General features: G+C 37.2%; 1 protein-coding gene and 1 long non-coding RNA gene across 2 annotated transcripts in view; one reads left to right on the top strand and one right to left on the bottom strand.

Annotated features, from left to right (window-relative positions):
* DGKH (diacylglycerol kinase eta) overlaps positions 1 to 14,225 on the top strand; it is a 196,142-nt gene that overhangs the window by 85,347 nt on the left and 96,570 nt on the right. The window lies entirely within an intron of this gene.
* LOC149996089 (uncharacterized) overlaps positions 737 to 14,225 on the bottom strand; it is a 51,971-nt gene continuing 38,482 nt past the window's right edge. The window contains exon 3 of the long non-coding RNA XR_016507398.1: positions 737 to 792. This is a non-coding gene — a long non-coding RNA (uncharacterized LOC149996089). The remainder of the gene's footprint in view (positions 793 to 14,225) is intronic.

Raw genomic sequence — 14,225 nt, forward strand, 5'->3', positions numbered from 1 at the left:
TTCTGTGGGCACTCATGGGGGAGGAGGAGATAAGGGATTCCACCCAACAGGGATATTGAGTTTAGTCTGAAAGAGGACTCAAACATTTAAGATTTGAAGGATGAAATGATTTCAGGTGAAGACAAGGTCTAGGATATTGGAGTAGATAAAGGTAAAGGGAATTGAAAAGCTTGGGTTTGAGAGAGGTTCTTCAAAACCTTTGTATAACTCTTGGACCTCCAACTGCAAGTAGATTCTTCTGTTCTACCTTTGTTATAGAACTTATTATATTCTGTCTTATATTTAGTTAAATATTTAACTATGTTTATTATAAACTTCTTGACCTATAATTACCAGAGACCTATCTTTTTACTTCATGTTACCTTATCTATAAGTATTTGTTGATTTAGTTAATAAGATGAAAATTTATTTTAGACATGAGATTTTCTTAAAATATTTTCAAGAAAATATTTCTTCACTCAATCAAACATTATTTCTGAAGTTCATTTGGATTAGAAATGTGAAGACTAAAATGTTAGGCCGACTGCTTAGTTTTAGAGCAAAACAATTTGGTAGAACTTTCCAGGCTATAAAATGGAACAAGAGATATGTTTTCAATCAGTAATTGACAGTCCTCCCTATCTTTAAATATTTAAATATTCCACCTTACTGGATTACAATGACTGTTGTTGAGGCTGTTATTTTAGCAGATTTATGTCCGAGGTTAATGGTGTAGGTGGGTGGTGTGATGGCTGAGTACCTAGGAGTGGCCAAATGTGCTCGCTGCAGCCACTTCTCATCTCCTTGAAGTCCCTAAGGATGACATATGAACAGGGCAAGTAGTAAATACAAAATCTGTAATTAGTAAATGGAAAATGGGAAAGCTGTGCTTCCCCTGAACCCAGTAACAGACTCTGTAGTAAAATAGGTTCTAGAGTGAATGTGGCAGGGAGTCGAGCAGAAACTGACATACCCTGGGAAGTTAATCAGCATCGTTTCTGCAGCATTCTGTAGGTTGTGAATGAATCACCAAGACTGACTGAGCTTGCAGGGCAGGGGACAGTACACACCATGAGAGTCATGTCAGCAGCTTTGCTGACATGGTGAAAACCTACCTACAGGGTGACTACTTTTCCTTTCTTGCACAGTTGAATGCTCCCATCTCTAGAATTCATAACTGTCTTTTGTTTTTTGTTTCTGTTGTCTAAATCACCTCAGGCATTGTATTAGTTTTCTGTTGCCTAAAACACTGCGCATTTATCTCACAGTTTCTCTCTTCTAGGTCTTACAATGTTGAAATAAATGGATATGATAAATTTACACACACACACACACACTTTCAAAGTACCTTAAATTGGGCTAAGTTTGAGTTTATGGTTTTGGAAGAGTCTTCTGCAACAGGCAACAACCATGACAGCCAAACCTACCACATCGAAAACATTTTCTGTGATATTAGGTGGCAGTGATATGATAGGGAATGGAAAAGGACAATCCTGGCCACCCTTATTGGCGTTTTATGAACTTTTAGGTTAATGTTCATCATTAATTTATTTGTAGTTCAAGTTCTGCTATGGCATTTTCTATATTGTGAAATATATAATATAGTCTTACTTTTTTTGTTCATATTTTAATTGTTCATTTTATGTTTTATTACTCTCTGCATGATGTTCTGAGTTTTATTGTCACATAACATTTTTATCTTTAACACACCTTTGTGCTGTGTGTGACTGTGTTCTTATATAAGGCTGTAGAAAAGAATTGCTTTCTCCTTGGTTACTCTGGTATGCCCCCCAGAAGGGACCCCAGATCTCCTGCTGTGTGATCCTGGTTTTTTTCCTATCACACAGTATTCCGTTGACAGCATGGTATATATTAAGCTTTCAAAGTGTGCTTTTCAAATGACTCCACTGTTTTCTTTAAATTTTAATGAAGGTTAGGCTAAGTCTTAAGTGAGTCATCATCTTAAAGAAGTTATTGTACTGACATGGTTAAAACTTCTTATGGAAATTTGTAAAGAAAGTAGCATTTTTTTAACTAGAAAGAAATGCAGAGGTAATTTATTTGGTTTATTTAACCACCCTTAACATTTCTAGTAAGTTCAGCTATCTGCAAGTCTGTATGAAATCTCACGGTTACTGCACATCCATGCTAACCTGCTCAGTTGCATGAAACACAGATACCACGTGGTAGCACTTATTTTTAGAACTCTGTGAGCACTGGAACAAAGAGTCATTTTAGTTCAGTGGTCACTTACCATAACAGAACAGACATGGCTGCAAGTTGATTATCATTAGATGATGATTTTCCTGATGAGGTTTTAAAAAGTATATATAAAAAGAAATCAATAAACAAAGAGAACATACTCTTACAGCACAGAAAATGCTGAAAAATATACATTGATAGTATAATACGAATGAGCAGGCTATGTTGTGATGTTTACTTTGAACTTAAAAGAGATAACATCCATTTTACCTAAGAAAAGTGTCAGTTTACTTTTATCTAATAGTATCTCAATATTTCATTACAAAGGAAGTAACTAAAAGTTATTATTTTCATGTCATTTGTGAAGGCACATCACCCAACAGGTTATTAGATAATTAGCTAAATGAATAATCACTTAGTTAAATAAGTTGCCTACTTTATTTGACAATAGTTATTGTAAATACTATGTATCTCTTCTAAATGCTTTATTGTTAATAACTCATTTAATTCTCTGTATCAATCCTGTAAGGGAGGTTAACAACTAATATATGTAAATAGCTAGACTCTGAACCCATCTGCGTTATCTGGCCTCAGTGTGTACTCTTGACCACTCTGCTATCCTTCTTTTTTATTGTGGAGTTTTAAATGAGTGTGCTTTAGATAGTGTTCCTCTAATTGGTTTATACATGTTCAGTTGTCTTTTCTACTTCAAGTCAATCATGGAGTATCATGTTGCATTACCAGAGTCAAACTTTACACTTGCTGTTCATACTGCAAATCTAGAATATTATGTTATATTTTAGATACTACATTTGAAATAGAAATGTTGGCTAAAGAGCTTACATAGGAAAGTAATCAATATTTTGAAAGGGTCTGGGAATCATAGGATTGTCTGACATTAAAGGGCACTTACTGTTTTCAAGATTTGGGAAATTGTGACATGATTTTTTATATTTGAGGGATTATCATGTAAAAGAGGTAGTATACAGGTTTTGTGTTACTGCAGTGTATAGGCCATAACCTGTGATTGAATTCACAGAGGGTCAGTTTCAGCTCTAGGCAAAGGAGAACTTTATAACTTGAGCCATCTGATAGAACAGGTCCCTTGTGAGGTCATCGTTCTGCCCAGTGTTAGAACTCTCTAGTCATCCCATTGCCTGTGAACTGAAAGGGGCCTTCAAGAAGAGAGTTCTCACAGCAGACTCAGTTCAGAGTGCTGAAATGAATTTCTCAAGGTTCGATGACTAGTAGCTGTTCACAGTTAGTCCAGAATTCTTGGCTGTCGGCTCTTCGGGTTTGTTGGGAGTATGCAAGGAGGAGTGGATTTAGAGATTTCTGGGCACTGCGCTGGACCCTTTAAACACACTGTCTCAATATGACATACAGCAAGAGCTAAGTGACCATCCTTGATGAATGCTCCTGGAGAGATCTTTGCATGGTGTGTGTGTGTGGGAGGGGTGACAGAAGATGGAGGAGACCGAAATTTCCTTACAGGGGCAAAAATTATCTTCTTCACCACTGACTCCCCAAGGCTAACACAGGGCCTAGCACAGAGGGGAAAGAATAAATATTTGTTGAATGAATGAAGAAATGTGTCTTGTTGAATGAATGAAAGAATGATATTTGTAAACTAGTTTTTCTGTGGGAGAAAAATGTCCTTTCAAGTGTTAACTTAGAGAAGAGTTCTCTAATCCTCCCCCCATGGTGTTGAAGTGTAATATACCTACAAATACTTGTTTTCTCATTCCAGTCTTTATCATGACCCAGACTATTTTTATAAACATGACTCTTGTGTATTATTAATTATTGTAGCGGTTTGCATAACTACTGATAGTGAAAAAACTAATATTTTTTGCATCCAAGTTGGTTAAAATATTTTATAGCACTGTAAAATGATACCACATTAATGAAATTCGAGTGCCTCTTTTGCCTTTTAATGTTGACACATATAGTTTAGATGGCTTTATACTACAAAAGCTGATAATTTGTAAGTTAAATTTGAGATTTATATTCCTTTTTTTATAGACACCAGTTTTAGAAATGGAACGGCTGATCATTGTTTCTGTGGGTTTTTTATATTTATCTTTTCATTTAGTGGTATACCATCTTTTCCAAGAGTATAACCCAGGAAAATGCCTCATAGCTATTATGAAATTCTTCAGACCAAAATCCTAGTAGGTAATAAATGATTGGTCCTTTTTCAGCTAAACTTAGATCTTGGTGTGTACATAAGAAATAGGTGGAAGAACTGTGCCATTGTCTCTGCCTTCTTTCACATGGACTTTCTAAAGTAACAACCGGTGACCATCTCCTTGGGTATCCTGGCAACTCTGGAGGTCCAGGAACTGAGCTTGTTTGCATAACCAGACCTTGGGAGTCTTAGCACATATGTCATTTTCATCAACGGATCTCTCATGGTGTGAACAAATACTATCACTAGTTTGGGAGAGAGGATTTATTATCTAAAGAACTATATCTCTGGGTGCCCAGGTAGGGCACCATATTAAGTTGCTGTGCTTGGCATTAGTACTTTCCCCTTGCTGTCCTGGTCTTGCTGCATATCCATGACTCAAGGAGGATGTGGTTCTCCTAGTCAGTGACCTTCAGCCTGCTGCCTCTAGTACTTTTTGTGTCCCACAGGCTGTTGCACAGCAGCCCACTTCCTACCCCATCCTCCCTTCTGTGAGTGCCCTTAAATATTCATTCATTCATTCATATAGTGAGTACTTATTGCGCTTGCTACATGTGTCAGTCATTGCTATTTGCTAGCTTCTGGATATGTAGTGGAGAACATCAATAAAAAGAATTGATCACTGAATAACAAATTTTTAAAAAGTTTTAAAGCCTCTGTGGATAGCTCCCTGTTTTTAAAGTATGAGACCCTGGAATAGGATTATTGGGATACAAAAAATAAGGAATTGGTAATGGGAAAAATATAGCATGAAGATTAAATTTTTTAAAACTTGCCATTCAGTGGGGATAGGAAACTATTCCATCACAGCTTATAGGAAAGAGAGGGGATTACATGCCCCCTTAGAGCTTGAGGCCCAAACCGTTCTGGATTCCACTGACAGAATCCTCTGGGAATGCTTCACCTGCTCTTCTCCACAAAAATGCCCCCTGTGCCAGTATTTCTGAAGTCAAAATATAACGACTGTGTAGAATTGCTTATCTCTGCCAGTGTTTTATAAAACTGGTTCTCTAAGAGGATTTTAGCCTTAGGCACCTTATGGATGGCCATCCAGATGTACAGTCTGTCCCGTTTTAATCTTGTATCATGGAAGAGTGACCTTCATAGTGTCGCTTCTGTACTGTAGCTCCCAGTGAATGGCAACATACTTCACAGCCTCTGTTCTTGGGGCTAATCTGAATTTCACTCATGCTCCATGTACTGCTAGGCCTTTGACAGCTCCAGGTCTGAGCTGAGGCTATCACTGTCACCATGATCCTGGAGATAGCAGTTGTAGCTATGTGGACTTGAACTTCTAGATCCAATCTTCTCTCCTGAGATATTTTGCATGGACTTTTCAAGGATTACTAAGTTTTGAACTAGCAGCCCCAGTTCCACCAGTAATTCAGTTATACAGAGGCTTCTAAGCTGTATGGACTGCCACAGAAGGATTATTAACTGCTCTACTCATGCCCTTTTTAAAGAAGGGTTATTGGATTTATTTGGACTTCATTGTGGTCTTTTACATGGCTGAAGTGCTTAGTTGAAGGTTCTTTAGTTATACATTTGTTTAGATGAACCCCGACTTTGATACCCATTTGTGGTACAGAATAAAGCCTCAAAACCTGTAAAGGATGACCTTTTTCCTCATTGGAGTTACCTGGAATAGGAGCCTATATGGGAAAATAAACTAATGGCAATAAAAAAAAATATTTTAAACACCATAAATAACTGGGTATCAGCTAAAGAGGACCTCATGGTCTATTGCTATCTGATTGTAGCACCAGAACCCTGAAGAACTTTAATATCTTTGGAGTTCTGACCTTGGTAGTTTAGTGAAATCTTATTTTATAAGAAGTTTTGTTGTTTCACATCTCTCAGGAAGCCATTTAACCAAGACAAGGAATCATAGCAGCTCGACCTAATACAGAGAAACAAACACAGGGAAACTGCCAAAATTAGGAGACAAAGAAACATGCCTCAAATGAAAGAACATATCAAAACTCTGGAAGAAGAATAAACAAAAGGGAGATAAGTAATTTATCAGTTACAGAGTTCAAATACACTGGTTATAAGAATGCTCAAGGAACTTTGTGAGGTTCACAACAGTATAAAAAGCATCCTGTCAGAAACAAAGGATACACTGACTGAAATAAAGAACAATTTACAGGGAAACAGCAGTGGAGTGGATGAAGCTGAGAATCAAATCAATGATATGGAACATAATGAAGGAAAAAAAAAAGCAATCTAAACTACAAGAAGAAAAAAAAAACCCAAAAAAGGAGGAGTATAAGTAGCCTTTGGGGCACCTTCAAGTGTTACAACATTCACATCATAGGGGTGCCAGAAGGAAAAGAGAAAGAGCAAACAATTGTAAATCTATTTGAAAAGTAATGAAAGAAAACTTCCCTAATTTGGTGAAGGAAATAGACATGCAAATCCAGGAAGCAGAGAAAGTTCCAAACAAGAGGGATGCAAAGAGGCTCATTCTAAGACACATCATAGTTAAAATGCGAAAGGTTAAAGATAGAATCTTAAAAGCAGCAAGAGAAAAGCAGTTAGTTACCTATGGGGGACTGTCAGTTGATTTCTCCAAAGAAATTTTGCGAGCTAGAAGGGATTGGCAAAAAATATTCAAAGTCATGAAAAGCAGGGACCTACAGCCAAGATTGCACTACTCAACAAAGCTATCATTTAAAATTGAAGGCAGATAAAGAGCTTCCCAGACAGGAAAAATCTAAAGTAGTTCATTATATGAAATGTTAAAGGGACTTAAGAAGAAGAAGTAGATCAAAACCATGAACAATAAAATGAGAATAAATACACATCTATCAAAAATTGAATCTATAAAAATAAGCAAACAAGAAGAACAGAGGCAGAATCATGGATATAGAGAACATTTTGATGGTTGCCAGATGGGAGGAGGTGTGGGGGAATAGGTGAAGAAGTAAGAGATTACGAAGTACAAATAGGTAGTTACAGAACAGCACAGTATTGGGAGTGGAGTAACCCATGAACTTACATGCATGACCCATAAACATGAACAATGGTATGGAGATTGCCTGAGGAGTGGAGGGTGCTTGGTGGGTGAGGGTAAAGGGGGAAAAATTGGAACAACTATAATAGCATAATCAATAAAATATAATTTAAAAACTATATAAAATGTAGCATACAGAAAAAGTTTTAAAAATCAAAATAATTTTGTGTTGAATGTTAATAAAATATTAAAAGTGTTAAGAAAAGCCTATTATTCTACAAGATTTAAAAATTTTAATATATTTGTAATAGATGAGAAAAATTAATGATTATTTATTTTTTAAAACTTTTGATCTACGCTATCACCCACAATAAGGACTAATGAGCACGTAGCAGTTAATTTAAGTTTTTATGTCACGTCATTATCTCATTAAGCCCATAATGCAGTTATTCTTCCTTTTCTTCAACAGAAGAGGTAAGGTCCAGAGAATAATTTTATAAATTTATATAGTGAACAGTAGCATAATTAATATTTAAAGCCTGTGTTCTTTCCATGAGAATTCATAACGTATTGGAATTTTCAGGCCCATGTAATTAGTACAATAACAGTAACCACCATTTTTAATAGGATTGTGTTCACTTTAGCCATTCCTAGTGAATTCCCATTACCTTATAAGAGAGAAGAAAGTTTATGTAGAACAGTGTACCAGCTGGCATTGCTTGTCACACAGTGTCAATTCTTGTGGTCATCAGGCTAATTATCTCTAATGGAAGGGACAGGATGCACTTTGATAACCTTCTGCATTGTGACAACTCTCAGATAAAAATTTATTTTCGGATAAGAAAGTCGTTTAAAAGGAGATTTTTCCATTCATTAATTTCTGCCTTAAACATTTTTGTGGTCTATGGACTCAGTTTAAACTTTGCCAAGACCAAATCTTACTACATAAAGGCAAAGTTAGTTTTGTGGTTAAGGGAGACAAATTACAATCTAGTCAGCAACAGACATGTGAAGTCAGAAGCAAGATCTCTTTACTGACAGCAGGTAAATTGAGTGCTATCCATTGAAGATTTTTTCTTTTTTCTTTTTTTTAAGATTTTTTGTTGTTGTCACAGGACTTGCTGGTAGCAGACATGAAGGCTTTGGGAGAGTCCTGATACTCAACTTGTGTTAGCTGATCAGGCTTATGAGGGGTTGGATAGCTCTCTTAGGGTGCCTTTCAAAAGAAGCTTCTGGTAACCTGCACCCATTAGTGTGGAACTCAGAGCAGAAGATGGTCCTTAAATCTTGAAGAAAAACAGATTAGTAGCAAGAAACTGTTAAATAGCTGACACCTTAGAATAGGAGGTGTGGCTACATGATATCATGGCCCTTGACCTCAGAACTTCATTAGGCCCCTCTAGCAAGGTTGAGTGATGTCTTCCATGATTTAGACACTAGTCATGGCCTAGTGACATGGTCTATCTAGATCAGCTTGTAGGATTTCTTGTCTCTGTAAATGGGTTACTTTTTGATACTTCACTAATACTTTGGTATAATTTAGCACAACACTATTTAGTATGAATATCAGAGTGGAAAGCTGCTGAGATTGTAACCAGAAGTCACATGATCACATAAGCTTGCCACTAATCTTCTAGCAGGAAGAGTGACTATATTCTGTGTGTTGTATATAGTTATGTTTTATGTTATCATAATTTATAAGAATATTGGATTGAGTTTTTAGTTACTGTGGTCTGATTTCTGCACAAAGCTTGGCCATTTTCATTTTCATCAATGAAGGATACTAACTATAAATAATTAAATTTTCATAGTTCCTCAACAATATTATTAGAGCTGCCCTAATTGTTAGGTTCATAATGTGAGAAAAGCTGTCAGGATAAAGCAGCTAAATCCTCTCCCTGAGTACCTTTGTAATAATTTAGAGGTGTGTGTGTGTGTGTGTGTGTACAGGGTAAGTGTCGTTCATGCGACTATGTTTTAGATTGTATTTCTTTTCAGGGTAGGTAAAACTGTCCTCAAAATGACTATTGAAAAACTTGTAAAAGACTTTAACCTGAAGTTTAATGCGATACCATCAAGATACATACTTTATAGGTTAGATTTGTAAAGAAGGTTCTTTCACATCTTTAGATTCACCAGTGACTTCATTGCCCACATCATCCAGAATTAGCAGGGCTAGTTAAATGTACTGTTTATGTGTGCAAAGATATATGTATAAGGATATTTAGTGCAAATTGTAGTAACAAGAGATTAGAAATAACCCAAATGTAGAAGTTAGGGACTGGTTGAAATGAATTGTGAAATACGTCACATGGTGGAATGTTATGCAATCACAAAAAAAAACTGTATCAGCTCTATATATAACAGCGTACAGTAGGCTCCAAATTTTATTCGGTGGAAAAAGCCAGATACGGAACAATGGGCATGTATAGAATGTTATTCTGTGTGTGTTTAAATTTTTTTAGACCATGTATTTGTTGTATATACAGAGAGATACACAGATATCTGGAGAGATTCACAGAAGCTGACAAAAATTTGTCTCAGGAAGGGAGCTCAGTAGCTTGGGACAGGCTTAGGAGGGAGACATGCTTTTCATTCCAAATGCATTTTGGATTTTATATTACAAATATGTATTATCTATTCAGAAAATACTTAATTGCTTCATAGGACCTCTTTCTGGCAGCTTCCTAGCAGATGAATTTGACAGCAGGGGAAGATTTGCCCAGCTTGGACACTGCTGCAGTGTCCAAAAACTATGACAAGGGTGCATACATAACAGCCCGTGTGTAAGAGTAAGGAAGGTAGCATGGATGAGAAATCTTGTGGGGAAGACCAGAGAGCTGTGGCCAGAGGGAAGGAAAGGGAGAGGAGGAAACTAACCAAGTTGTTGAAATTGAGAGGACTGGTATATAAAGAATGCTTTTAATTAAGCGTAGAAAATTAGAAAAAAAAAAAAAAGACTTGTGGGGAGTGAAATAAAGATACTGTGAGTTGGACATTGTAAATTTGAAATGGTGGTGAGATGTCCTGTTGATGTCAGCAGGCAATTGAGAGAGAAACTTTAAAAACTATTAAAATGGCTTAAAATACTTGTATTATTATTTTCATGGCTCTTTCAAAGTCTCAGCATATTTAAATATCTTTTCTGTTCCTTAAGTATGATAATGGTTTAATGGAAAAATTAGATTTTAGAAATATTTTAGTTTTGTGGTGACTGGTACAAACAAGATAATTATTTTATTTTGAAATGTCCCATTATATACATGCCCTGTACAAAGCAATTTACTGTTATAAAAGAAAAGAGCTTTTGCCAGGAGAACGAGGCTAATGCATTGTTCCCATCTCTGATACAGTCTGAAACTACTAAATGAATGGTGAAATTTTTAATGTGTCCATTAACTAATACTCACTGCTAATTTACAGTGGAAGTGTATGTAACAGCCTACATAAATAATTATTGAAGTCACTGTGAGCCTTGTTATCACAATTAATGCTAAAAAACTGCTCTGTTTCCCATGTGTAATGTAATGTTTTAAGTACAATGTTATATGTGATTATATATCTTCTAAATATTTCGTTATATAAGGTGCTTGGTTTGCAGAGACCTACCTAAATTGGTAAATTAAATCATTATTATTATTACTATTATTAATTTTACCAGCACCTTTGTATTCCCTTTCTCACTTATCTTTAAAGAGTGTACAAGTATGTATAGGATTGAGATACAACTGTGCAGTAGCCCTGGTTACTTTTAAGAGGAGAAAAAGGAGTAGGTGCAGCATTTCTGCCTGCTGTTTAGGATGATGCCAGCTTGCAAACATTAAGCAAACTATATTGATTATGCAGTTGATTTGTATGGCCTGTCTTTCAGTTTTGAATTCTTTTATTTATCTTTGGAAGTTGTGAAATATGCTTACTTTATATTGTCAGTCTAAATATTAATTGAGGACTTCATGTCAAGATGGCAGCATAGGTAAACATGGCTCATCTCCTTCCACAACCACATCAAAATTACAAGTAAAATACAGAACAATTGTCACTCAGAACAATCAGAAATTAAGTTGAATGGGAGCCCGACAACTATGGAATTAAAGAAACCACATCCATCCAGACTGGTAGGAGAGGTGGAGAGGAGAAACAGGCTGGTCCCATACCGACATGTGATGGATAAAAATACGGGAGGGATATCTCAGGAGCGAGGAGTCCCAGCCCCACACCAGGCACCCCAGCCCAGGTTCCAGTGCCAGGAAGATAAGTACCCATAACTCCTAGCTGCAAAGACCAGTAGGGATTGAGTTGGTAAAAGAAACTTCTGGAGTCCCAAGCAGTTCCTCTTAACCTACACATAGACTTATTCTGACTCACTCCCTCTGAGCTCCAGCACCAGGGTAGCAGCTTGAAAGGCACCAGCAGCATATGGGGAGGAACTGAAGTACCTGGCATAAGAGTTGAGGAACAGCTTTGTTCTAGACAGAAAGCTCTCCACACAGAGCCACAGAGCCAGTACGTGGGTGCAATATCTGACATTCCATCAACATGGCTAACACTGTTTGCCCCACCCTGGACATCTTCTGAGGGTCTGTCCCACCAAACTTACTGACCCACCTCAAGCTGTTAACAGTGGCTTTTCCATATGAATAGCTGATCTTGGCTCATATGTCATGACTTACTAAATCCTCTCAAATAAGCAACAGCTGCCATCACTGAGCTACCAGACGCCGCTCTCCCTGGCCCCTGTACCTCTTGCTAAGTGGCCCGACGCCTGGCACTAGCAGCAGACAGCTTAGGCTTAGAGCTTAACTTTGTCTGGGTACCTCCACGCCCAGCACAAGTAGCAGCCATCTCAGATTTCTTTATATTATGCAGGGTGGCCACAGGAAGAACACAGGTAGGGTCTGACCTTGGCCTGCACCACCCAGGAAACCCCCAGAGCCAGCGCACCCAGTGGACAGCTACAGACCATGTCGGAATACCACCACCCTGCACCTGCATAGCTGATTCTCTGTGGAGGGCGGAAGTTGGTGGTCAGTGGTCACAGCCAGTCCTTTTAGCTGACTGGCCTGGGTAACTCTCTCCCATTGTCCAGCCAACAGCAATTAAGGCTCAACTACAAGAGGACGTTGTACTCAGCCCACACAAAGGGTTCACCTCCAGTACCCAGTTTGGGTGGAAGGGGCGGCTGTGCCACTAGACCCTACAGGACACCTACTACATTAGGCTGTGCTACCAAGACAGGGAGTCATAACAGCTCTACCTAATACATAGAAACAAACACAGGGAGATTGTCAAAACAAGGAGACAAAGAAACATGGCCCAAATGAAAGAACAGATCAAAACTCAGGAAAAAGCACTAAACAAAAGGGAGATAAGCGACCTATCAGATGTAGAGTTCAAAACATGGTTATGAGGATGCTCAAGGAACTTAGTGAGGACCTCAACAGCATTAAAAAAGATTCAGTCTGAAATGAAGGATACACTGATTGAAATAAAGAACAATTTACCAGGAAACAACAGTAGAGTGGATGAAGCTCAAAATCAAATCAGTTATATGGAACATAATGAAGCAAAAAGCAAGCAATCAGAACAACAATAAAAAAGAATCCAAGAAAGGGAGTATAGTATAAGCAGCCTCTGGGACAACTTCAAGCATTCCAACATTCATATCATAGGGGTGCCAGAAGGAGAAGAGAAGGAGCAAACAATTGGAAATCTATTTGAAAAGAAATAATGAAAGAAAACTTCCCTAATTTGGTGAAGGACATAGACATACAAGTCCAGGAAACACAGAGTCCCAAACAAGAGGAATGCAGAGGCTTATTTCAAGACATATCATAATTTAAATGCCAAAGGTTAAAGACAGAGAATCTTAAAAGCAGCAAGAGAAAAGCAGTTAGTTACCTACAGGGGCGTTCCCATAAGACTTTCAGTTGATTTCTCAAAAGAAATTTTGCAAGCTAGAAGGGATTGGCAAGAAATATTCAAAGTCATGAAAAGCAGGGACCTACAGCCAAGATTGCAAAGCTGTAATTTAAAATTGAAGGCAGATAAAGAGCTTCCCCAGGCAAGAAAAAGCTAAAGGAGTTCAGTATCACTAAACCATTATTATATTAACTATTAAAGAAACTTATTTCAGAAAAAGAGGAAGATCAAAACTAAATGGCAATAAATACACATCTATTGAAAATTGAATCTATAAAACAAAGCAAACGAGAACAGAATATGGATACGGAGAACGTTTTGTTGGTTGCCAGACAGGAGGGGTGTATGCGGGGAATGGGGGAAGAGGTGAGGGGATTAAGAAGTACAAATAAGTAGTCACAGAATAGCCATAGTGATGCAAAGTACAGTATGGAGTAGCCGAAGAACTTATATGCATGACCCATGGACTAATGGAAGGTGTGGGAATTGCCTGAGGGAGTGGGGGGAGCTGGTGGAAGAGGCAAAGGGGGAAAAACTGAGATAACTATAATACCATAATCAATAAAACATAATTAAAAATAAAAAAATATTAGTTGATTTGTGTCTGGTCTTAGCATGCTGATCAGTTATTTATTTATTTATTACCAATTTTCAATAACCAAGTATATTTTTAGTAATAAGATACAGCTACTACAGTTAAATGAAATTATAACTTAATTATTTTGAAAATTTTTATAGGAAATATCATTTTGTTATTGCTAATAGAAACTTTCATTATCTTAATTCCTTTATTTTCTATTAACTATTGTTTTGATAGCAGGTGATTTCTTAGAGTTACATATATCCAGTTATAGCACAATGGATGTTGTCCTTTAGGCAGATTCGACAGTACACATAAAGGCAGCTGGGAAATAGGCCCTACTTGTTTGGAATGACAGAGAAAAGAGGTTGTGATTTGAAGTGGGAAGATTTAATGTG

This window comes from Furipterus horrens, unplaced genomic scaffold (genome assembly GCF_987537825.1).
Source record: "Furipterus horrens unplaced genomic scaffold, mFurHor1.1.pri manual_scaffold_12, whole genome shotgun sequence".
NCBI lineage: Eukaryota > Metazoa > Chordata > Mammalia > Chiroptera > Furipteridae > Furipterus > Furipterus horrens.